The following is a 23,515-nucleotide window of genomic DNA, read 5'->3' as shown; positions in this document are numbered from 1 at the left end:
GCCATCAACCAAATTTAGCCAATCTTTGTTTGCTTTAGAGAAAAAGAACTCTTAAATATAAAAAATGAAATTTTCATATTTCACTTTTTGCCATTATTATGGTTTCCATAGTATTACTAAGAAGTTAAATCTAAAGTCATTGCAGAGATAAATTTAAGTTCATAAACCAGTGAAGCAGATAAATTCATCTTTACTGATATTTAAAAAAAAATTGGAGATATCTGATAATGTTTAGTTCTTTCTGGCCAAACCTAGAGTAAACTAAAGAAAACTGAGAGGTGGTTTTTAATGTAAACCAAATGACTTCATTCAGAGGTAATGAACAGCTCACTTTTTATAAGGTTTTTATAGTATTTTTTCAAACATTTGCTATGCAATGCATTATATCAGGTAAATTGGTGATATATTCCAGATCTCCTCTTCAACATTACTGTGATCAAGGACTTTTAATCCAAACCTTTCTTGTAATATTTGGGGGGCAAAATGTTTTAATTAGCAATTAACAAATGTTTGAAATTAATCACTGGCTTAATTTCATTCCAAATTTAAAGAAAAAAATTTTAAGAAGCTTTAGTTTATGATTTTTAAAATTTCATAGCCCATTAACATTTGTTCCAAAAACTATTTTGGGTCTTACTGCATATTTAATGTCTTAACCCAGAAACATTGAATTTTTAAAATATTATCTTTTAAAATTAGAGATTAAAATGGTCTATTTTAACTTGCTAGTTATCCTATCCCTTTTAAGAGAAGAATTATTTGTAAAAAAGAGGGTGTTTTTAAAAACTAATGAGCCATCATAAATTAGAATCACATGATATCTTTGCTCTGTTGACAATGTAAAAAACAGGTGCCTATCGGGTTTCTCTTTGGTTTGACAAGCAGGTGTGTGGTATGCCTCTACTGCTGATCCAGCCAGATACTCAAGTTCAGACAAAGGCAATCCAGAGTTCCTAATCATTTTTGTTTATTCTAGCTAAGGAACGCTTGTGAACTCCATCCAGTCCTGGGAGTCTGCTTGCTCAGGGACAATTTTACTGGGTACATTCGGTGGTGTTTCAAAGTTTACAAGGATGAATTTATAGGGTTGGTTGATTTTCTTTTCATAGAGCCTGACCTCATCTCTTGCCTCCTGGAAGGCAATATCAGCGTCATCTATGTCTATTCAAAGTAGATGTTGAGGGGAACGTAGTTCTCCAGTTTAGTGCATTTAAATTAAGATTCTTACTCATTTACAGATATATTCAAAAAACCATGTTCTGCACTCAACCACAGTTTGCACTGAACTGAATCCCATGTAAGCTATAGGAGGAAACACACAAAATATGAAGAATGCTGGTTCTTAGCCCAGGATCCCTGGGCCCTCTGATCCTGTGTGAAAATTGTGTGTGTGTGTGTCTGTGTGTGTGTGTAATTGTGGATTTTCCTGAGTAGAAGAACCATAGTTTTCCAGAATTCTGAATAGGGCACATGCAAAAGTTAAAAAAACACTGACACAGAGAGAATAATAAATGATTACTTGTCCTTGCTTTAGCATCAAGTATAATAAAACATTGCAACATTGGCTTCTATGGCCCTTCATAATCACATCAATGAAAGCCTGATTCTTAGGCCTTTCTCCTCTCTTTAGGGTTACCTTGAGCAGCACTCCAGTAGGTATTGCTCAGGATGCCAGGCTCTTTGGAGGGTTCTCTGGGGGGGGGGGGGGGGGTGTAGTTCCAGGGGCAATCAGAGCACTGGTGGATCACCATATGAATTTAGTTGGCACAAGCATGACACTTAGATACATTCAAATAGTTAACAGATGTCTTCCTTGACCTTCTCTTTTAGTTCTTCTTATTATGGCAAAGAAATAGTCCCAGTTGGTATTAGGATTATTTTACCACTTCTATAACACTCCCTGGTCTCCCTTTTCAACAGAGAGAGCAACCCTCAAGCTCAGTCTTCACAGGCAACTAGATCTGGCAAGAATTTAATAACATGTCTTTGTTACAGTACTTCTTTTTATAATTACCTTCTATTTAAAGGAAATAATGGTTGGTTTTCAATTTATAGCTAGTGAGAAAATTCATTTTTAAATGAATGTATTTAATTTTAAAAAGGGAAGATAATTTAAAATCAAACACTAAAAATTTGGAAAACACAAGACTAAATAACTGCTAATCAGGTCTTGCTTTTAATTTTAGAGATTAACTGTCTTTTGGAAAATTCAATCTAGTTAGGACAAATCTTATAGCCAGCAATTGAAATCTCTATGAAGCATTTCTGGAAAATCTGAGGAATGTGTTTAATATTAGTTAGTTAGGATGTTCTCAGATGCTTGTAATAGAAAACACAACTAAAAGTTACTTTTTTTTTTTAGATTTTATTTATTTATTCACGAGAGACACAGAGAGATAGAGAGGCAGACACATAGGCAGAGGAAGAAGCAGGCTCCATGCAGAGAGCCCGATGTGGGACTCAATCCCGAGACACCAGGATCATGCCCTGAGCCAAAGGTAGGTACTTTTAACTGATGAGCCACCCAGGCATCCCTAAAAGTTACTTTAAACAATAAGGACTGTCTCCTGAGATTTCCAGAGCAGATTCAGTCCATGACTCTGTGGCATCATCAAAGACTCAGGCTCTTGCATACTTTCCTCTGCCCTACTTAGCATGTCATTTTTTCTTCAGATTTCCTCCCCTATGATCTCAACACAGTTTCCATGACACCAACCCCCTTGTCCAACAATGACCAGATTCAGAAAAGTATAACCACTGTCTTTCAGCCCTTTTAAGCTCAAAGGAAACTTATGAAAAGTATCCCCTATTTGCCTTCACATTTCACAAGCAATTTTCCACCCAGTTCCCATATCTAAATAAAACATTGCCAAGAAAAATAAATGACCAGGACTGCCTTAACCTAATCCCCATTTTCCCACTGGAAGGATAATGAAGATGCCAGGCCTAATAACAGAACAATACTGGGGTTCAGTTGGTAACAAGTATGAGGGGGTTAGCTATTGGGCAGGCAATTCCTATTGTTTGCCATGAGCTTGCATTAACACAAGATTTTAACAAGTCTGAGGGGTGCAAAAAGGCTAAAAATTTACATTGGAAAAATCTTATTTCAGCACCACAAAGAGGTAATAGAAATCTGGTTCGTCAACATACATGCAGAAGATGGTAGTTCAGAAAGTAGAAGATTGCAGTTTTTTTCAGAGTCCAGACAGAGTAAATTCTCAAAGATATTAATCTCAGGGATTTAAAAAACATTAATTGGCTGGTAATCCTTCTCCCTAGTCCTGCCCTTCCCCTCAGATCTTGTGAATAGGAAAAAGATATGCAAGGGCAAACAGCAGTAAACAAAAGTGATTATTATTGTTATTCTTAAGAATTTGATCTATTTTTTAAAGTTGTACAATATTTATCAAGGGAAAAAAATAAGAATGTTATTGGACATCATTAGACACTTTCATTTTTTTTTAAATTTCACTTAGATGTGGAATATGTCAATGGGCATCCTTATCTTATCTGTGCATAGAACTTGTAAATGTTTTCATCTGCCCTGACAGGTAACTTTAGTGATAGTAAATGAAATAGGATAAACCTCCAACTCACCTCTTTCAGGTTATTTGTGTTGTAAATGCTTCCTAAACTTAATTCTTGGCTTTATTTCCCACTCAAGAATGAATGGAATCAAATAAATTGTCGAATTAGGATCTAGATGAGCCATGAAGAGATAGGAAAAGCCATCTGACAAATATTGAGATATTGATTGAGCACCTAAGGGATGTCAAGTTCTTTATATTTAGTCTGATTCAATGACTCCACAATACAGATATTTCTGTCCAATTTTAAAGATGTAAAATTGACGACCAGAGAAAAGGAGTGATTTGCTAGAGTTTACAAAGCTAGTAAATAGTGAAACAAAGATTTGAACTTAGGTCTTTCTGAACCCAAATCCCATATTCTTTCCATTGAACTATCCTGCCTCCTGAGGGCTTGTGCAGCCAAATACCAAAGGATGAAATCAAGAGGTTATAAAATGGGATCAAAAGAATAGGTTAAGGGATGTGGAGAAATAGAAAAACCAAAACTCAAAAACAAATCTAGGCAACAAATAGATATTTAACATCTACTGTATCCCAAGCATGGAATAGAAAAGAGACTGGAAAATCTGTCTAGACAAGTGGGGGAAGGAAGGACATCAAAAATCAATAGTGACTCCAAGATACTCTGAGATCTAAAGGGAAGGGCTTTTTATATGTTCTTTGGTGTGGAGCCAGAACAGGGAGTAGGTGTGGCTACGACTTGGGGATAAACAGGCACACCTGGGGAGCAAGGAATGTACTTTACGGGTGGGGTTGGGGGAAACTGACTTTATGGTAAGGTTGCCTTTTCACTGCTAGGTAAGATTTCCCTTACTTTACGTGTCTATGGATCTGGGTGCAAAGTCTAGCTACCTAATTCATAAATTAACTGTCGCTTTTTCTTCTTGATCACAGCCCAGATATTTGCATTTTTAAACAGTGGTAGAAGTTATTGTTATCATACATTTTAGTAACCACATTGTATCAGGAATTACTACAGCTATGATAGTATTTGAGCCCTCTGGAAAAATGATTTTAGGATTTCTTTGTTCACATAACAAAAAGTGGGGCTATGGTTGCCTGAGTTGTCATCTGAGTGTCAGAGTTATCTAGATATCTGTCGCTTACAGAGATTAAATACATTATTACAGTTGTTGGTCCAAATAATACCATGCAGTTTCAGCTGTGTGACTCATCTGTAGAAAACAACGCGATTTCTTTTAGTGTATCAATTTTAACCTGCCAATCTTTATAATAGCCTGAATATTTTTCATTAGTCCTTTTCATACTTATCGGTGCTACCAAGAAGACTTGGCAGATGTCTGTATTTATTCAAAACTAAGGAAAAACAATGTTAGTGCTAGGACATATTTTCAACATGGGCTTACCAAGAGTCCATTTAATTTCAACCCAAAGCTAAGCCATACTCTGAAAAGTAAGGTAAGTTGGGAAAACCCCAGGCCAAACCATGCAACAGAATTTCCAAAGACAGAAAACCAATGCCACACCCCTTGCCCCCACCTTTCTCTGAGTACAAAAAAATGTAGACTACTCCACATGCTATTGGTCAAAGGCCAAAAGGTACTTTGATCAGTCTAATCCTACTGATCTCTGGAGAGTGTACATAAATTCATTCTACTAAATATAATTTATTAGGTATCCCATTTCTCAAAAAGCATTGAACTCATTTTTCTAAATGTACTTTTCAGTATTTAAACATACTTTGGAATTAGCATGCAAAAGTTACCAGTGGTAGATTGTATTAATTCTTTTACAAAGATGATATGAAGACTGTCTGCCTGACCGAAAGCTCTGAGCCTGGAATCAGAAAGACTCTTGGGTTCAAGTCCTGACTCAACCATTTGATTCTGCATTACCTTGGGCAAGTTACAAAACCTCCCTACATTTTTTCATCTAAGACATAAAGATAATAGATTTTATTTTAACAAGTTGTTCATTGGACTCCAATGAGATGGTACAAATAGGTAGATGTAATAGTGCATGACTCTTAAGGAACTATAAAGAAATGGTAACAAATTTAAAAAGCAATAGACTCAAGGGTCAGAAAGGAAATGCATTTAATATATAGAGTGATTATTTGACTATTGAGAGAAAATTTAAGGTTTGGGTATTTTAAAAATTCCTTGAGAAGTATAAAGCAACCACCCTCCAAATATCAAATGATCTCCACATCTTAATCTGCAGCTTTGACCTCTACTCCAAGCTTTAGACTCTGATACTCAGCTCCCTACAGAAACATCAAAACTACTGTTATTTCCTAATTTAGCAGAGGATACCCATAATTCACTTGGCCACAAAATTCAGAAACCTAGCTGTCATCCTAAAATCCTCCCTCTCTCATGTTCCACCCCAAACATCTAGATCAAGGTCAACAGAGCTGTGGTTCTTGATCCTGGCAGAGCTTCAGAACTAGGTTGTTTTATACAAATACCAATCCTCCCCCAGAGATTCTGATTTAGAAGGCCTGAGGTATGCCGTGGGAATCTGCATTCAAATATAAATAAACAGGGACACCTGGGTGGCTCAGTGGTTGAGCATCTGCCTTCGGCCCCAGGGTGTGTGTGATCCTGGAGTCCCGGGATTGAGTCCCGCATCGGGCTCCCTGCATGGAGCCTGCTTCTCCCTCTGCCTGTGTCTCTCTGCCTCTCTCTTTCTCTTTCTGTGTCTCTCATGGATAAATAAATAAAATCTAAAAAATAAATAAACAAACAAACAAACAAACAGGGGTACCTGGCTGGCTCAGCCAGTAGAGTACACAACTCTTGATCTCTGGGTTGTGAGTTCAAGCCCCACGTCAGGAGTAGAGTTTACTTGAATGAATGAATGAATGAATGAATGAACAAGACTTCACAAAGGATCTAATGTACATCAAGATTTAGGAGCCACTGTTATAGGGCACCTACTCACCAGATCTCATGTCTGTACTTTCCTCCCATCCCTACTGCAACTCTCTTACTTCAGACCCTCATGTCTTTCTTGAATACTGAAACCACTGCATTAGTGGTCACTCTGCATCCAGTACCCTTGGCCCCCTCCACAGTTAATCTACCCTCTTGGTGCTGCCAGATTTATCTGAGCCTAAGCTTTAGAGAAGAACAAATCTAAATTCAAATGCTTGCATTACTAATTAACAGGCCTATAGTCTTGAGCAAGTAATTCATCTCTTAGACTCAATTTTCTCATCAGGAAAATGAGGATGATACGAATACCTATTAAATGAGATTTGGATGGTATAACATACGTAAAGCCCTTAGTACAGGAACTGCAGTCAGTAGGCTGTATAATTATCATTATTGTCTTTGTTATCCAGACAGAAATCTAATCATGTAATTCCTGTTTCATGTCCTCCTCCTGCTTCCAGCCTTTTTTTCAGTGACCAAATCCCTCAGTTAGAACCTCTTGATTCCAATTGCCTTTCTCCAGCCTGGACCTCTAATTATAACCAGTCACGAAGCATCCTATGTTATTGCACATCTTTCCAGATTTCTTCCCATGGCTCACACCTGAGGCCCAGATTATGTGGTTCAGCCAAACGGGAATATCTAGTCTGCTTGATTTGGGTCTTCCCCTGATCCGGTATGACTTATCCAACTACCAACTAACCAGAGTGAAGTGTCCTAACTCTAAATGAAGTTAATAAGCACAATCCTCTATATGTTTTGTATAGCACCCAATTTACCACAGATATATGGCATACATAATTATATACTCCTCTCCAAACATAAAGTTCTGAATGATTCTTGCCTTAGGCTATACCTAATGTTTAAACTCAGGAAGAAGTAAAGAAGGTAGAAGCTCAGGTAAGCTCAGGTAAAGGGGACCAGTCTGGACAGATGTCATTTTCTGGGGGTAGGTGAGTCTGGTGGTCAGATCAGCGACAGTGCCATTTTTCTTTATCAAGGGTGAAACATCTTGATTTCATAAAGGTACATTGTGGTTGAAGCAGTCCCCCAGTCTGTGGCTGGGGGTATCTGAAGGGCAAGGGGGAGGCAGAGTGAAGCCCTTGGGAACAGAGATTAGTAGAACACACACGATGGTAATGATAATGATAGCTGACTTTCATTGCGTATCCATTATGGACTGGGTGCTATGTTAATTCTTTTACAAACATTTTCTCTGTCACTACAACTGTACAAGTGCCAGACAGAAAAACTGAGTCTCAGATGAAGAGTTAAGAGACTTGACTCAGATTACACAGCTAGTTAAACACCCCAACCCCAACCCCACCCCACCTCCGACAGGAGCCCAGTCATAAAAATACTTGAATGAGACACTTTAGCTCACTGAGCACAGGCATATCTCAGGGGCACTTGTGAATCAGTTTGCATACTATGCTCAGAAGAGCAATTAATGACTGTTTCTTTAATCCCTAGGATTTCCCCCTGCCTTTTTTATTTCACGTTATTATTATTTAAATTCTAGTTGGTTAACATATACGGTAAAATTGATTGTTGGTGTAGAATTTAGTGACTCATCACCTACATATAACACTCAATGTTCATCACAAGGACCTTCCTTAATCCCCATCCCCCATCTAGCCCATCACCCACATCTCCATCAACCCTTAGTTTGTTCTCTTACAGTTAAGAGTTTCCTTTTTTTTTTTTTTTTTTTAGATTTTATTTATTTATTTATGACAGACAATGAGAGAGAGAGGCAGAGACACAGGCAGAGGGAGAAGCAGGCTCCATGCAGGGAGCCTGACCCGGGACTCCATCCCGGGTCTGCAGGATCACACCCCAGGCCGAAGGCGGCGCTAAACCGCTGGGCCACCAGAGCTGCCCTAGTTAAGAGTTTCCTATGGTTTGTTTCCCTCTCATTCTCTCTCTCCCCCCCTCCCCCGCCTCCCCACCTTTCCCCTATGTTCAGCTGTTTTATTTCTTAAATTCTACATAGGAGTTTGGTTCAAGCCTGATGGGGTTGAGCCTGCTGGATGCAGCTTAAGACTGGCGCAGAGAATGACTCGGATGTCTCAAGTTGCACCTCTAAGTTGGCAAAACGGTTTCAGACACTGGCTTAGACAACACTGTCCTTTGAAATCATGCAAGAGTTCACTCATAAATCCACTAGACTCTGACCACCACATAAAAGTAAATAATCTGGGTAGCCCTGGTGGCTCAGCGATTTAGCGCTGCCTTCAGCCCGGGCATGATCCTGGAGACCCAGGATCGAGTCCCACGTCGGGCTCCCTGCATGGAGCCTGCTTCTCCCTCTGCCTGTGCCTGTGCCTCTCTCTCTGTGTCTCTCATGAATAAATAAATAAAATCTTTAAAAAAAAAAAAAAGTAAATAATCTCCCTGAGAATCAATTCTGGAGAATTAATCTAAAATATTTAAACATGGCCTCATTTACTATAATCCAAAAAAAAAAAAAGAAAGAAAGAAAGAAAGCCCAACAGCACAGGGATGAATAAGTAATTTTTGGCATAAACCTACAAAACAGCCATTAAGACTTACTTGACAAAATGTGCATGACAACTTTGAAACAGACTTGTGATATAAGCTGAAGTTTAAAAAGGAGTTAAAATTGGGACACCTGAGCAGCTCAGTGGTTGAACATCTGCCTTTGGCTCAGGAAGTGATCCCGGGATCCCGGGATCCCAGGACCGAGTCCTGCATCAGGCTCCCTGCATGGAGCCTGTTTCTCCTCTCTCTGCCTGTGTCTCTCTCTGTCTCTTATGAATAAATAAAATTTTAAAAAATAATAAAAATAAAATAAAAAGGAGTTAAAATTGTATCTACCATATGGATATAATTATGTTTTTGTACAAAGTGTAGGAAACAAAACAACAAAAAGAATGCACCACAGTCAGAAGAGGGGTTGATCCTAAGCACTGGGAGCAGAGGTTATACTGCTTATTTTTCCACTTGTTGGCATTTTTTTTTTTTTAAGATTTTATTTATTTATTCATGAGAGACACACAGAGAGAGGCAAAGGGAGAAGCAGGCTCCCTGTGGGGAGCCTGATGCGGGACTCAATCCCAGGACTCCGGGATCATGCCCTGAGCCAAAGGCAGATGCTCAACACTGAGCCACCCAAGTGTCCCAGCATTTTACATTTTTAATGAACATAGGTTAATTCTCAATGAAAAAAAAAACCACTTTATTTAAAAATAAATATAAAAAGACTTTCCAGCTGGAAAGTCCTAGCGCATTTTGGAATTGTTTCTGAGTCTGGCTCAGGCCACCCTCCTATTTTCGACATCATCTAGCTGTGATCCTGTGATCCAACAACAGCCTGGTGGCCTGTGGTAATCAGAGCTATTAAGTAACTTCCCTGAAGTTTTGATAGTTTCCATTTTCTCCTGTACCTTATAAAGAGCCATCAACAGGATTTTGGCTTCATAAACTATCAGAAATTCAGTCTTCCTCCCAGCAGTCCATTTTCACAATAATGTGGTGAAACACAGGACCACACAAGCAAGGACTGGTTTCAATTGTTAAACATCCCCCGTTGTGTTTGGTTTCTTTTTGCTCCCTGATGGGCTCCACTAGAACTCATCTGTAAACTGCTGTTCCTAAAGGATTCCCAATCCCCATAGGGCCCCCCCCCACCATCACCACGACAGTGTATTCTGAACAGAAGTAGCCACGTCATAAGCTTGCATCAACCACTGACACTTCAGAGTCCTTACCTAAGAGGAGACAGATGCCAGCTCAATCAGAGTGAACATAAAAATATCAAAGGAACTCTTGTTCCAGTGTTCCAGTGGCTGGTACATACTTTTCAAGTTCTGTTCTAAAATATCTTGGCAGCCATTTTACTCCAGAGATCCAGAGAGGGGAAAGTCTGTTCTTGCATCATTACCAAAAGCTTGGGGAAAGCCCAGTCCCTTCACACACAAACAGGGCTGGCTGCATTTGATTGAACAAAGCCAGCCAAACCAGGACTCCTTAACATCTCATGCCTTCTGTGGCCATTCACTAGCATCTCCTCTGAGATTTAGTGGCGAGCCCAAGACACTCCAACAGGGTCCCTTTCAGACCTGTAAGTGTGAGACACACCTGGTTTTTTCCACCTTCTGTCAGCCCTACTTTGGTGAACAGACAGATTCTGTCAAATTCATTTCTGTAAAACAATGCTGCTCTATATGACTGTACCAAAACCACATTAAAAGTATCAACTGGGGGCTATCTGGATTATTAGAAAGACACTTTGACAAACAAGGTTTTCAAAAAAAAGTGTGCCAACTGCAGTGTGAAGCCTGATGAACCCAAGGAGGTTCAGAAGAAAAAAGTGCTAACAGTGGAGGAGGGACAGAGACATCAAGGGGAATATAGATCTAAGAATGATAAAGAAATCAAGAGAAGAGTTAAAAAAAAAAAAAAAAAACTAAAAACCTGAAGCAAATTTCTATTCTGAAAAAGCAAACCTCAATTTTATCTCACTTTGGGTATGCATCTGGGAATGTTAGCAGCATGGAGGAGCCCTGAGTCTTCCAACAAGACTAAGTTCACTTTTCCACAAACCATTTCCTTACCTAGAACACTAACTACCACATCCTCTCTTAGCCTTCCTCTCTCTTCCAATCTTCAATGAAATTAAGGAATATCCAGTATTCATGTTTTGCATTGATTTCTTTTTAACAAAATGAATCAGAACCAAGGAACACAAAGTTAAAATATGATACAAAATCAATTGGAAAAATATTTTTGGGGGGCGCTTGGGTGACTCCATGTCAGGCTCCCGCTCCCTCTGCCCCTCCTCACTTGTGCTCTCTTTCTCACTCATTCATTCTCTCTCAAATAAATAAATAAAATATTTAAAAATTTATATTTTTCAGAGATTGACAAGTGCTTTAATGTTAGTTGCTTCTGCCTCCTTGGGAAGGCCTACATGATTATGGCCTTCCCTAGCTCTCACGGGGAAGCCAAACAAACTCAATAAAAATCAACACCATTTATCAACAGTCTTCATTTTACCAGACTATGAGGAAACCCAAAAGAAGAGTATACATGGCTCCTCTTCCCTTAAGGATCTGAGAATTTAAAAATTCTAAAAGGATTCCAGAAAGCTGTTTTACAGTGAGAAAATGTATATTCATCTGATAATGAATAAAATGTGGAAGAACTGGTTGTTTACAAAACAAAACAAACAAACAAACAAAAAAACACAGAACCAAAACCCAAAAAAAAAAAAAAAAAAACGCAACCTTCAGATACCCTAAGAATTTGTTACTCAAAATGTAATCCATGGGAGTGTGCTAAAAATGGAAAATCTTAGATACTACCCCAGATCTAATGAACCAGAATTTGCATCTTAACAAGATCTACAACACAGACATTTGTTCAGTTAAGTTTGAGAGATACTTACCTGAGACTCCTTAACCCCCTTTTACTCCCAGTTCAAATTGCATACAATATAGTTTCAAATGTTGGATGGAGTAAAAAGAGATCTAATTGCCTCAAACAGCCTCTATAGAGGCTAGATCAACTTTCCTTTTTTTATTAAAAAAAAAAAAAGTGAGGCATTTCAAAACTTACAACAAAATTAAGTACAGGAAGACAGAAAATAGGGGTTTCAGTTACTGATAAGCTTGTTATGAGTCAAGTGACTGTGGCTACCAAAAAAAAAAAAAAAATTGAAAAGCAAGCAAATACAAAAGCTAGAGCTGCATTAATAGAAGCATGGTATCTAGATCAGGATGACTGCCCTGCAATACCTCACGCGGATCAAGTCTTATCTTAAGTACACTCCGTTTAAAGATTGAGACAAACAAGAACATGTTCAGGGAGAGGGTCCAGGACAGTGAAATCAAAGTCATGATCTGGGGTGGGGGAGGACGTTCGATTTTTTTTTAAGGAATTAGAACTGTTAAAACCAGTTACAAAATTAGTTGATGGGGGGCAGGTGGATGGCTCAGCGGTTGAGCGTCTGCATTCGGCCCAGGGCGTGATCCAGGAGTCCTGGGATCGAGTCCTGCATCAGGCTCCCTGCATGGAGCCTGCCCCTCCCTCTGCCTATGTCTCTGTGTCTCTTTCTGTGTCTCTCATGAATAAATTAAGAAAATCTGAAAAAAGAAAAAAGATATGGTAAGAAAAAGCTTAAAAATATAAATGAATGTCACATGGAAAGCACATGCGTGGTCTGTGGACAAGCATTTGAGAACCATTGGTTAAAATATTTGAAGGACGATTCAATCCCCATAAATCCATTGCTATGGGCGAAAACAAATCTTCAAAGTATCTTCTGCAAAAACCAGTAAGATAGAGGAGTAGGTACCATTCTATAGGAGAGGAAAACCTGATCAGTGATGGATCTTGGTTTAGAATGAGGTTTTCTGAGCTTTCATCACCTAGTTTCCCTACCAAGGTAGAAAGTCTGGTATTCATTACAGAAGAATAGGAGCTAAGCAACCCACCCGAATTATTTTTGTTGTTTTCCTTCTATCCTATGATCCAACACATTTGCTGCTTAGCCTCATGTGATATTGTATATCTGAAACACGGCTAGTGGAACTAAAGAAATAAAATGTTACTTCTATCTACCTTAATTGAAATAATCAATATAATTAGATAAACTGACATTCAGTTTGGTTATGGGAAACTTTAAGCATGTTTGAAACATTTAGGATTCATGAATCTACTTTTTAACTGCATATATTATAAAATTGAAACACTATTTCCAGTGATAATTAAACATCTTAATTAACACATGCTATGAGTGGAAAATATGCCCAGATATCAAATATTTACATGAAAAAAAATGAAAACTATTTCAGTGTTTTGTATATTAATTACACATGAAAATATTTTAGACATGAGTTAAAATATATCATTAAAATTGGTTTCCCAGGGACACCTGGGTGGCTGAGAGGTTTTTTTTTTTTAATTTTTATTCATTTATGATAGTCACACAGAGAGAGAGAGAGAGAGAGAGACAGAGACACAGGCAGAGGGAGAAGCAGGCTCCATGCAGGGAGCCGACGTGGGACTCAATCCCAGGTCTCCAGGATCGCGCCCTGGGCCAAAGGCAGGCACCAAACCTGCTGTGCCACCCAGGGATCCCAACTGAGCGGTTTAGTGCCTGCCTTTGGCCCAGGGCGTGATCCTGGAGTCCTGGGATCGAGTCCCACATCAGGCTCCCTGCATGGAGCCTGCTTCTCCCTCTGCCTGTGTCTCTGCCTCTCTCTCTGTGTGTCTCTCTGGGTAAATAAATAAAATCTTTAAAAAATAATAGTTTCCCATTTCATTTTATGTTTGTAATATGTCTATTAAAAATGATAAATGTGGTTCACTTTATATTTCTATTAGACATCCCTGCTCTGTTATTCTGAAAGAGCATATTGGTTTTCTATGTTCATGTTCAAAAAAGAACTCAAGCCTCTCCAAGCTGAGGCTGCCAGTAGCAGACTTTTCTATCAAGCGTGGCTGATTTAAGAAGGAAAGACAAAAACTGCTCACTCCCCAGGCCCCTCCAAGGATTGCAGAGGTTTAAGCAGAGCCTCATTCTTAGAAACACAGTTTCCCTGCTCAAAAGTGCAAAGGGCATCCTGACTCGAGTCTAACTAGTTTGTGGGCCTGGGAATGAACAAGGAGCTTCCCTAACCTCAACACAATCTTCTTGTTTTGTACCATACCTGAGATCCTCCAGAATTCTTTTAATATCTACCTTTAAATCAACTCATACTTTTAATCTAAATAAATGCATAAAAACAAGAATTGAAGAAATTAAAGAAACTTTACATCACTGCTATAAATTGAGAACTAAAGTTTTTCACATGCATTTAAAATACATAACAATCAAAATATTTACCCATGTAGCACCTAAAATTTTCTCTTTTACCAGCAACAGTATGCCCTTGAAATGAAGGAACAATGGTCTAGAATGTCAGTGGTAGACCAGAAAAGTCTAAAGTGCAGCCATGAGCCTATGAAAATTTCATGGTGAACTGATCCATATGGTTTAGGAGACCACATAGAGTTTCTTCAGGACAAAGACTCCCTGAACTATGGTCCACAGATGTGCAGATCCTCTCTCTGGACTCAGAGCTGAGGATACGGTGGGGAGTAGGGAAGCAAAGAAATCCAGTCAAGTCCAAGAAAAGCAAAACAACCCCCCCAAATTCATTCCCCGCCCCCAGTTCACTTTCAGCTTTCAGCTTCCAGCAGTGGCATCTGAATGAGCAACATATTGAGAGTCTTGGGATGGATGAAGACTTTAAAGGGAGGCAAGAAGAAATAAGTATTTGAAGTCTGAAGTTTACTTAGAGTGTACCATATACCCCAAAGTGACCAGATGGGTTTCTCAAGTGCTTCTCCCCCTCCCCCCACCTCCTTCATCAAAAACTGTATTCAATGATTGTTTCAAAACCCCCACTTAAGCCACGTTCTGCAGATAAAATAAATTCAGCTTGGATTCTTCTTTTAAGTCCTCTTTCTTATTTGGGACTACTATTCTTCCCAGTACAATATAGTTGCTCTTTGGATCTACATGTGAAATGAAACAAAACTTCTCCTTTTGGAAATAGGATCTCAAAATTCTAAAACTTCAAATTTTATTAAAATCCCCTAGGTGTGTATAGTAACGTTAGATCTAGACTATATTGTAGTTTTACACACATCATCTTATTTCAATCAACTCTCAAGCTGAAACAAACAAACAAAAAATAGGTTTTTAAGAAAAACTAAATTAAATAAACAGATTTTATGTAATATATCCATAGGGATTTAGGCAGTTAGGATGCTAAAGAGTTTCTGGTAGCTAAATGGGTAAGCAACAAGCAGTTTCCTTTATACCAGTAAAACTAAGGGTGCTATAAGCAGATTATTTTAGAGGCAGATTTCCAAGAACTGTCAATCACTCTCAGTTAACAGAAAAATTACACCCATATATTCTTAGAAATCTTTCAGTTCTCTCCTCACTACATAGTGCTAGGGTGGTAATGTTCCTCTTTGAGGTGGTATATATTAAATTCACGTGGCTTGATCTGAAAATGTTTAGGGGATTTTTGCATACTTTCCCAGCCTACATGCACAAATGCTATTAGAAATATTTAGCAGAGGGCACTTGATGGGATGAGCACTGGGTGTTATTCTATATGTTGGCAAATTGAACACCAATAAAAAAATAAATTAAAAAAGAATAAAAAAAAGAAATATTTAGCAGAAAAAACTAAAGGTTTGACACATGTTCCAGAAAATCTTTTTGAATAGTGAAAATATTGCCCCCAAAATAATAGTTCTTTAGAAGGAATCTATTATTTTCTTGGTAGAAAAAAAATTGACAATAGTTATCTATTTTCAATGTTATAGTTTCTCTTCTAACTCTTCTGCCTGAAACATCTGGCAAATATTGTTTTTCTAGGATGCTTTATAAAGTACAAAGGCAGTATGAGCCTCACAGAAATGAATAAGTGGCAGAGGCCACATGGATATAAGATCATGTGGACTGTGCAAAAAAAATAAAAGAAAGAAAGAAAGAAATAGGGCAGCCCAGGTGGCTCAGTGGTTCAGCGCCACCTTTGGCTCAGGCGTGATCCTGGAGACCTGGAATCGAGTCCCACGTCGGACTCTCTGCATGGAGCTTGCTTCTCCCTCTGCCTGTGTCTCTGCCTCTCTCTCTCTGTCTATCTCTCATGAATAAATAAATAAAATCTTTAAAAAAAAAGAAATGATCAATAATCATATTAATTTTTAAGATTAAGTGTACTATATTAACATGAACTTTCACATTCATGTTTTCTATCACAAAGACTTTCATATTCATTATCTCCTTTCAGTTTCTATAAAATAAGATCACAGTATTATGCTTAATTTGTCTACAAAGATATAGAAGTCTAGAAAGGCTAAATAACATTCCTAAAGTTACAAAGCAAAGTAGTAAGTTAACCCAGAACAAGCTGGGACTCTTATCTTCTGATCAAAAGAAATTATCAACCTGGGAACCTAATACATTACTTGAACCCAGTTCAAATAAGACCTCACTAATCCTATGTTGTCTAATAACATTTATTTAGTCTGTGCTGTATATACTCACTGTGTTGGGCAATCCCTTGAGAGGGATATCAGTATTCCCATTTTACTGACGACAAAACTAAGACTTAAATAACTTAGTCATGTGTGTAGGGTCACAAGGCCAAAATGGTAAGGGAGGAGACAAAATCTGGTGTTTAGCAAATTGCAGAGCCGGCATCTTTGCCCCTTCCCAAGACTCAAGTGAGGTTATAGAGCTCCAACGTCACTTTCTAGCCAATAGAACTATTTGTGGACAGACTAAGAAACAGACCAAGCTGGTCTTCATCCAAGCTAGAGAATTACCGTGATGAATAACATTAATTGTATATTAAAAAAATATATCCAAAATAGTTCATTGAGCAATTAAGTGCTTATAATATCATACAAGGAAAAGTGTTAGTAAGTTGTTTCCAAACATGGAGGGAACAACTCCGAAAGGACCCCTAGGTATCCACAGTGACAACTCTGGTGCTGGTCTTCTAAAGACTTATGATTCAAAACCAAATCTATTTGGGCAGAATGTGTTTTTGTACATATACTTGATTCCCAATCTGCCTGTATTTCTCAACGCTTTTCTCTGTGCCTCCCTCTGACTGCTAGACACCATGGCCTCACTTCTACTGATGCATAGTGACAGCCTAGCCCTCTCTAACCCTGCTCATATTTCCAAGTCACATGTCCCCTGGATTAGAAAGTATGGTTTAATACTTTGGGGCTACAAACAATATCAAATTGCATCTGTGAACACAAAAGTAAGGAAGAAATACTGACTAGAAATAACTATTGGCTTTTGTAGCACAAATCAGTGTTCAAGAAATATTTGTGGCACTGAAACTAATAATACCAAAAACAATTGAAAGGGAAGATTTCCTCAGGGTATGTAGGAATATGTAAGATCCACAATGGATAACTGAAAACTGAGTTTACTTTTTCTGCAAATCATAGAAATGGAAGAGGAATTAGAGATAATCACATCCCATGAGCAACCCAGGCCCACAGAGATACACCCAAGGTCACAATAATAATTATGGAAAGTGGGCCTTGATCCAATAATGCCAGATAATTGGTTGAATGCTCTTTCTACAATATTATCACTTAGAAATGTCACTGTTAAACCAAATTCAGTCACACTTTCATGTATGTAGTTCCTGCAAAACAGATTTCTAGATAGATGTATACTGAGGCCTTCATATACAGGTGCTTTTAAAATGCTGGATATTCCTAAACCTGGTCTCTGAGTCAAAAGACTTGAGTTTTAAGGGCCCCCACTTCAGGCAGCCTGCTTCTCTCTCTGCCTATGTCTCTGCCTCTCTGTATGTCTCTCATGAACAAATAAATAAAATCTTTAAAAAGAGAGAGAAAGAGAGACCTGAGTTTTAGTTTCAGTTTTTAACTAACCACTTGATAGTGAGTCAGTTTGGCACACTGAAGATTAGTCTCCTGAACTGTAAACAAAGAGGCCAGGTGTATCCGTTAGGTTGCAATTGAAAATATATATATATATATATATATATATATACACACACACACATATATATACATATATATATATAATCTATATGTGTATATATAATTTATATATTTTTATAATATATACACCTTGAACTGACTTAAGCAAAAAAATGCAAACTGGCTTATCTCTTATAAAAGTTCAGAAATATGCATGTTTCAGTTGTGGCTTAATCCAGGGGCTTGAAGAATGTCAGCAGGATCTGATGTTCTCCTATCTCTCTGTTGCATCCCTATACACTGGCTCTGCTTTCAGGCCCTACTTGTTACAAGATGGCTACCAGCTACTCTAGGCCTATGTGCTCCCAAAGTTAAGTCCTTGAGGTCAAAATCAATTACACTAGACAAAATACCTCCTAAGTCATTTATGTATGCTCTGGTTCTGCAAGCTCCTATTAATGTCTATCTCAGGTTATCAGAATAAATGAACTGGGACACCTGGGTGGCTCAGCAGTTGAGCATCTGCCTTAGGCTCCAGGCGTGATCCCGGGGTCAGGGATTGAGTCCTGCATTGGGCTCCTTGCAGGGAGCCTCTCCTCCCTCTGCCTATGTCTCTGCCTCTCTCTCTCTCTCTCTCTCTCTCTCTGTGTGTGTGTGTGTGTGTGTGTGTGTGTCTAATGAATAAATAAAATCTTTAAAAAAAAAGAATAAATGAACTATTTTGAGGAAACTCAATAACATGTCCCAGAGGTGGGCACTTGTTAGACTTCTGCTCCCATTGCCATGAGGCATACCTGGCACTTCATCACATGCTCCATGCTTCAGCCCTGCCTCATGGCAGTTTCCTCCGTGTACTCTATTGTCATGGGTCACTCTGCATTGGTACATACTCTTCCCTCTATCTTGGATGCCTTTATCCTTCCTTATCTCTCTGAAAAATGTTTCCTCACTGAACGAAACATCACTTCACTTGGGAAATCGGTGATTACAGTCCTCCCGCAGATGACATTAACCACTCTATTGTACTTAAACCTTCTTACCTCTCTCGACTGGCATACATGTCATATTGTATAGTGTTCATGTTTGTCTATTTTCTTTCTCCAAGGGTTATTGGCACTGGAAAGGCAGGAACCATGCCTTATTCAGCCTTGTATCCCCAGAGCCAAGTAAAATGCCTGAAACATAGCAATCATTCAATCACTCAATAAATTTTAATGAATCAATAAATGAATCAATGAACATTAGTTCCTCCAAACTAGAACATCACTGACTCCCTTTTTGCCCCTAAAACATACAATTATGCCATGGAAACCCCATAGCAGCTTCTTTAGATTCTTTGAATGAGCCACACTCTCTCTCAAATGCAGGCTTCTTCATACTGTTCTGGAACTTCATACTGTTCTAGAACTTCTTCATACTGTTCTGGAACTTCACAGTTCCTCAGGAATACCTCCTGTGATCTCCTGAATTTAATTACACCCCTTTGCATCATAAGCTTTTCCTTCCCTAACCTTTATCATATCTATAATTACTTGTTTAATGTTTGCCTTCCCTAACTGATCATGAGGTCTGTGAGGGCCAGGGCCCTAATGTCTTCACAACTGTGAATGAGAAAAGAGGACTGTAGAGTAGTCTTCTAAAAAAATAAATAAAATAAAATAAATAAAAGATTTTATTTATTTGTTCATCAGAGACAGAGAGAGAGGCAGAGACATAGGCATAGAACCCCAGAATTGTGACCTGAGCTGAAGGCAGACACTCAACCACTGAGCCACCCAGGTGCCCCTGGAGTAGTCTGATTAAATTTGGGGAGAATGAAGAAAAGAACGATGGAAACACAGATTTCGTTTTGTTTTGTTTTAAGATTGATTTATTTATTTTAGAAAGAGAGAGAGAGGAGGAGGAGGGGCAGAGGGAGAGAGAATCTCAAGCACACTCCCCATTGAGCATGAAGCCTGCCTAGCCACTCAGTCTCATGACCCAGAGATCATGACCTGAGCCAAAACTCAAAGTCAGATGCTTAACAGACTGAGCCACCCAGGCACCCCAGAAACACAGAGTTTGAACACTTGCCAATCTCATTGCTTCTTTTACCTTCTTCACCTGCACCCCAACATACAGCCTGCTCTTGGACTTATGTTTTGTAGCTGAATATGGAACATAAAGGCCTGCTTTTTTTTTTTTTTTAAGATTTTACGTATTTATTTGAGAGAAAGAGCAGGGGGAGGAGCTGAGGGAGAAGGAGAGAGAATCTCAAGCAGAATCTGTACTGAGTATGGAGCCTGATGTGGGGATCAATCTCACGACCCTGAGATCATGACCTGAGCCAAAATCAAGAGTCAGAGGCTTAACCAACTGAACGACCCATGTGCCCCTAAAAGCTCACTTCTTAAGATTTAGGCTCCTTGCTCTGTATATCATTGAAAAAACAATTCAGTCAACAAATATTATGGAACTCCTGCTATGTGAGCACTGTGCTAATCACTCTAGGCTGTGCGCATTAAGAAAGACAGACTTTTGTCTTGCCTTCATATCTCACCTCTGCATGTCCTTCCTAGACACACAGATGGTTGTGTGTGTGTGTGTCTGTGTGTGTATGTGTGTGTGTTTATCCTTTTCAATTTCCTTCTAAATCAGCACTCTGTGATTACAGTAACACACTTTGGTGCTGTGTTAGGTGAGAAAGCTGAGGTATTTGCTTACATGACTCAACCCAGCTCATGTTTTCTCCAGAGCTTCATTTGTTTGACATCCCACCCTCATTCAGACCACACCGTCTTGGCAGCACCAACAAGTACTGAAGATGGCAATGTTTAAGTCCAGTCTCCTAAATAAAAGATGTGTTATAGATCTGTTTTCTTGCAGTAAGAAAAATCATTCTAGTCTCTGTCTGAACATTAGAGCCTGTACAATTCTACAAAGAACACTCATGTTAAATTTTTACTGGCCAAGAAAAAAGAAAAAGAGGGTCATCAAAAAAATGTGTTTATCCTTGGCACCTGGGGCCTTTCTTCCAGATGCTGGTTCTGGAGAGGGGGACTGTAACAAAAATCTTCACCTCCCAAATCCCTATGCTTTGAGGGGAACACCCCATGGAGTTTGGAGTGACATGATAAAGGATAAACATAGAGTTCTGGAAATTCTCAAAAAGTCAGAAAACCAACATTACCAAGGTAGAAAATGTAAGTAAGAATTTTCTTACTCAAATTAATGTTCACCTAGTAAATGTCAACTCTTTGTCACCCAGATGGTGCTAACTCTAGAGATGTAAAGCAAATCAGGGGGAGGGAGGAGATCCAAATGGCCAATATCAGAGAGTTGGAGAAAATTCACCATAAGCCATCTGAGAAAGACAGCACCAGGAGGTAATCAGCCTTCCAGGCAAGCATTCAAAGCCTCAAACAAAATTGATGACAGTTCAAAAAACTGTCTCTAGGTGATTCTCCAATGCAGTTTCTACATGAAGATCAAAATGACACTGATGCCCAAAATGAAGAGGCATGGGTACAAATTGACCCTGAATAGAATATATCACATAATGTTGTAAGCTAAGAGAGTAAAGGGAAGATATAGCCTCGTTTTTTACTCCCAAGACTAAATTACATTTTGCTAGCAATAATCGGTGCACTTCTTAATTGTTTACTAAATATGTTGTATTGCTCTAAGCAACTGGTATAGGCTCACCCCATTACCCCCAAGGTATGTGGTTTCTACAGAAAAACAGTCTCCATGTCCCAAGCCATGCCATGTAAGAAAACAAATCACCATCAGTAGAAAGGTGATGATAGAACAAAGCTAATGAACCTGCCTGAGAATTAAAAAGTTTATTCCATCACAGAAGCTTCCGTTCCCCTGCCAAGAATATCTAACACCTCAAAATTCAAGTAACAGTCTCATTTAAATTTCAAAGGGAGGTAGGAAGTATTAATAAAGGAATGCCTTTTGTTGTTGTTAGAATCATATTATCTACCTCTCTCCATGGAAGGCTGAAAGATTTTAGACAGTTTACAACTGCAATTTTCAGAGTCTACTACCACTTTCCTGTGGATATCTTCTGTCAAATCATCCAGGGGAACCTGGCAATCTTGGCTTACGGCTGGCGTGCCAATCAGCTCAGCTCTGCAAGTGAGCCAGGAGCTGGAGGCGTCCTTAAGCCTGGAGCAAGGAACTTGGTGGGTGGTCTAGAAGGGAATCTGGGCTTTGTAACAGAAAGATACAGAGATGGAGCTTTTGGCCATGAGAAGCTGCTGAGGGAGACACTCAAACTCCAGGGAAAAATGCCAGTCCACATCAAGACTACTAATCACCAAAGAGAATCAGCCCAGGTGCCAGCCTAATGCTATAAATAAAGAATCTTGGCTTTGTCAAAGGGCAGCCCTTATTATCCTAGGGAACATGTTACACATCTATGGATGAGCATACAGAGAAAGACATCAAAGGTGTGGGTAACAATAAAACTTAGCACACACATAGCGATTACAGTTTTTAAAGTGCTTTTCCACAAATGACTTCATTGAATCTTCACAACTCCAGGAAGGGAAGAAAGGCAGATATTTTATTATCATTATTGCTGTGACTGCCTTTCAGCTTAATCGTGAGGCTAGAAATGAGATGTCAATGAAAACTATCTTGCATGTGGTCATTCATCACATCGTGAGACCACCCTGGGGATGAGAGGCCTGATCCCTCCACCCTACGCACGGGAGACAGCCCATGCTCAAATCCTCCATGACCCCAGTTCCCACACAGCAAGCCCACCCACACAAGACTGGCCAGATCCCACCTCAGACCTTCAGATATCTTTGTCACCAGATGACTCACTTCATCTTTGGAATATCTGTGGTCAATTAATTTCAATTAAGGTTTCCATTGCTATTATCCTCATATGCCAAAAGAAAGCCAAATTATCTTCCCTGTTCTTAACTCCTTAATGCTCTATACTTCCTCTCTGGCTTCTCTCTTCAAAACACTTTGCCTTCTGGAATCTCCTTCCTTTATGTAAAAGAAAAAAAACCCTATAAGCACAGCATCTCCCCACATTATGCTGTGTATTTCACCTACCATAGAACTAAGGGTGGGGTGACAGTCTCTGAGCTTTTTAATGCCACTTTAGAACCACCACACTTGCATCCTGGTACCCGTTCCATGGTCACACCACCATGTACAGTTCTATGTGTCTATCATCTATTGACCTCCCAGTCACATTTTTCAGGACATGACGCTCCTCTTCCCTCCTCAACCCCACTTATGCCCACACCTAGAAAACTTCCGTATCTTTGTGGGCAATCCACCCAACACCTTTAATCTATTATTCCTTGACCTAAAATACACAGTAACAAATCTCACTCTCACTCCACTTGGGAATTAACTCTCCCACACCTCCAGGGAACATATTCTGAACTTTGTGGGGAATTAACTCCCCAAACCACCAGGAAACACATCCTGAACTTTGTCATCACCAAGAATGGTTCCACACCCAAAATCTTAACTGCAAACATTGTGTTCTCTGACGCAGAT

General features: G+C 39.1%; 1 long non-coding RNA gene across 7 annotated transcripts in view; it reads right to left on the bottom strand.

Moving 5' to 3' along the window:
• Window positions 1-23,515, bottom strand: part of LOC112650025 (uncharacterized) — a 139,859-nt gene that overhangs the window by 73,320 nt on the left and 43,024 nt on the right. For all 7 annotated transcript variants that reach the window (XR_007414035.1, XR_004803653.2, XR_004803652.2 and 4 more), the window contains one exon: window positions 19,039-19,173. This is a non-coding gene — a long non-coding RNA (uncharacterized LOC112650025). The remainder of the gene's footprint in view (window positions 1-19,038; window positions 19,174-23,515) is intronic.

This window comes from Canis lupus, chromosome 11 (assembly GCF_003254725.2).
Source record: "Canis lupus dingo isolate Sandy chromosome 11, ASM325472v2, whole genome shotgun sequence".
Classification (NCBI taxonomy): Eukaryota; Metazoa; Chordata; class Mammalia; order Carnivora; family Canidae; genus Canis; species Canis lupus.
Note: the sequence above shows the minus strand (reverse complement) of the source record. Positions and strands in the feature narration are given on the sequence as shown.